The following is a 3663-nucleotide window of genomic DNA, read 5'->3' on the forward strand; positions in this document are numbered from 1 at the left end:
AAAGAAAGAAAGAAAGAAAGAAAGAAAAGAAAACAGGGTCTGGGGAGATGGCTCAGTGGAATAAGTGCTTCCCTGGCAAACACAAGGGCCTGAGTTCAATCCCCAGTTCTGCAAAAAAAAGAAAAAGAAAAGAAAACAGGAAAGCAAGAGAGCAAGAAAGAAAGAGACAGTTATCGGAAGCTCCATTTCTCACAAAGTTCCAAAGGGTCTCTTTCCCGTGGGCATTTATATGTGACTCAACTAGAACCCATGACGTGCTGGTGGTTTTGCCACCCTCAGAGAGATGTGCTGTGTTTACAAAGTCCTGCTGCCATCCTGCACCCGGAGCAGAAGGCATCAGGCTTCAGCTCAGCTCCTGACCTGGCATCAGGATCGGTGAGCTCAGGACTACAGAAGGCCTGAAGGCATTTCTTTGACAGTAGCAAAGGAGGGCCAGGGAAATAACTCAGCTGCATGAGCGCCTGCCTGACAGCAGCGAGGGCGGCACACTGCAGGCCGGAAGAGCTGAAGCTGGGTTCTGGGTGCAGCCACAACCGAGGCTTCTGTGACTGCTTTCTGTGGTGTCTTCTTAGGACCCAAGCTGACCCACGTAAGCTAGGCATAGCGGGCTAGAAAATCACCAGCTGAAAGGGCTGAGGTTTCCTGGGATCTAATATGAGCTACAAGAGGTCGTTAGCAGCTAAGAACTGCTTTGCAAAAACTGAGCCGGTGAGCGGCTCTCTTTCATGTAGATTTCCTTGTCCTCAAACCTCCAATAGGCTAAAATTGGTAGTTTCTAATGTTAAGGGTCTTAAGCTCTAATTTGCACATCAGTGGCAAACAGCAAGGAAATCATAGCTTTTTTTTTTTTTTTTTTTTTTCAACTTTCCCTGACTGGAAGCCTCTAGCATTCCTGAAATTAGAAAGCTGTACACACTTTTCACCAGTTGTTACCATACATACAGATGCAATCCCACAAAACACTCTAGTCCTTTAACCACAGGATCCCTTTTGTTCTCACAAGTGTGCTCAAGCACCTGCTGGTGAATGTAGCACTTGCAGGGTTAACACAGCTGCGGGACATCCCGGCTGGAAGGCAGGAAAGGGTGTGTGAAGAAACGCCTGCACATCCTAGCCCCCTCCTTCCCTGTTTGGGTTGTCTAAGCTTTGCTCCCAGAAAGTGATTTTTTTTCCTCTCACTGGGAGGAAATAGAAATACAAATTTTTAGCATTTTGGATTCACCCAAAGCTCACCTTTTGAAATTGTTGGCCCCTTTTCCCACCTGGAGAAGAGGACAAAATCAAGGGCATTTTCCCTTTAGCCCAGCACCACCAAGAGAAGCCCTGGGCTCCCACAGCCAGTTCTAGCCTCCTTCTCAGATTCCTTCAGGTAGCTTCGACCTTTCCTGACAGCTACTTAATAGCCACAGTTTTATACCTCCATCTCCCTATGGCCACCGTGACACCAAATGGTCATCATTTATGATCTTTATCCCTCCTTTTCCCAACAGCACTTTCGCCCTATTTCAGAATCAGGTCCCCTTCTGATGCTCTGTATTAGAGTCCCTGAGAGGCTCCCTGGTTCCATGACCCACAAGTAGGACACACAAGGCTTAGTATCCCATCTTTATGGCACTCAGAGCTGTGAGTGGTTACACCAAAAGGCTCCCAAGCAAAACCAGTGGCCATTCAGGAATCTTTTCCCAATGAAGCTGTGACAGAGCACTCGATCCTCTGGCTGCAGACCGAGAGTGCATGTGAACGTTGCCTGTGGATCACTCTACTGGTTGTAGTTCATCATAGGATCTTCTGCTGAGTCCAGGAACCAAACTGACACAAGAAAGATTAATGGGAAAAAGGTGTGCCTGTTTTATTAATTCTTACAGGCATCCCAGGGCCCTCACAAGATAAAGCCTCAAAGAAATGGTCAAAAGAGAAAGCTTTTACACCTTTTAGAGAAAGAATGATAAATTTATGCAGAAATTATAATGTGACAGATCTAGGGGGACAGGAGCAGTAAATTCTTTCTAGGGAAGTCACTAAGAGATAGGGAGGGGATGTAAAACTAGACAAAGACTACTTGTACATTTATTCGTGCTGGTTCATTACAGGAACATTCTGTGTGTGATAAAGATTGTTTCTGCATGCTGGTACAAGGGCGGTATCTTTCTCACAAAAATTTTTACTGCTTGCTACATGTAGGAAAAGGCACTTAGCTAGATCTTTCTGCAAATACAACTTCTCAAGTGACTTCAGCCAGAAATAATAACTATGCCAGGTGCTACGTCCTTGGCTTCTGCATCTACTGGAGAAACTTGCCCAAGCCCAGTTATCCAAAGTTTTCTATTGGCACGGATCACATGCACACCTCTTCCTAGCACGTGCCAAACTTCCCAACTCTCAGAAGGCAAGCGGGTGTTCCATTTCCATTGTGGTTTCAGTGTCAATCGCATTGTTGGTACAAATGGCTCAGCACAGTAAGCCATTCTTGCGGGTCCAGGAAGGATGAAGATCCTCTCCCAAATGTCAAGTTCCCAGACACCAGCCAAGTGCCAACGGTGAAAGCAGGTCTTTCTAAGGCACCCTTGTTAACTCTTTTCTATATCATATCTAAAAAGGAAAGATAGCAAATAGAAAAAGAGAGTAGACAAGAGGAAAAAATAATATGAGAAAACAGGAGAGGAAAATGGAAAACATTTTTTGTTGTAGTTGTTGTTCTATTTTTGTGTGACAGGGATTTGTTGTGTGGTTCAGGCTGATCTTGAATTCACTATGCATCCCAGGCTGGCCTCAAACTCACAGTGATCCTCCTGTCTCAGTCCCCTAAGTGCTGGGATTATCCGTGTGCTTCACCACATCTGGCTGGAAAATAGGAAAATATTAAGTCTGGAAATGAAAACTAGAGAGAACCAACCCTTCTCTAATACTGTCATAATCTTTTTTTTAAAAAAATCTTTTTTTCCCATAATTTTACTGAGAAACAAGTAGCAATGAGACAGTTTCAAACCAAATTGGTAGGACAGTTTCAATAATTAACACCTTACATACTTTCTTCCTAGTGGTTAATTGCTGTACAAGATGCGGACTTGATGTCCTATTTACAAACACCATTAGAACAAATCCCTCTATTCATTAAGAGAATGTAACCATATATCTATCCTAACCATTTTGAATATACAGATACAAAATGAACATTCATCTGTATCCCTTTTTTTTGTTAAGTTCCATCATTTAAATATTATAGGTGTGTAAACTCAGCAAAATATTCTAAAAGAGTTCAGTAGTCCATAAAGTATTGGGTCTTCCACTTCACTGGCAATGTCAGAAATTGTTGACCTGAGTCCCCTACAGCTCAACATAACACCATGGCTTTACTTCTTTAAAAAATCTTTTATTTATTTATTTATTTATTTATTTATTTATCACAGGGTCTTGCTACACAGTTTGTACTCATAGTGATCCTCCTGTCTTAGTCTCTCCAGCGCTGTGATTATAGGCATACACCACCACACCCTGCACCCCCAAGGGGTTCCAAGCTGGCATGGCATGCGGTACCAAGGATCGAACCCAGGTCCTTGTGCTTGCCAGGCAGGCACTTAGACTACCAAGCTGTCTCCCCAGACCCATAATGTCATAATCTTGAACTTGTTATGAGGGAGTAGAACATTCAAGCCCTAGACTCAG

Source organism: Octodon degus, unplaced genomic scaffold, assembly GCF_000260255.1.
Source record: "Octodon degus isolate 3935 unplaced genomic scaffold, OctDeg1.0 scaffold00060, whole genome shotgun sequence".
Classification (NCBI taxonomy): domain Eukaryota; kingdom Metazoa; phylum Chordata; class Mammalia; order Rodentia; family Octodontidae; genus Octodon; species Octodon degus.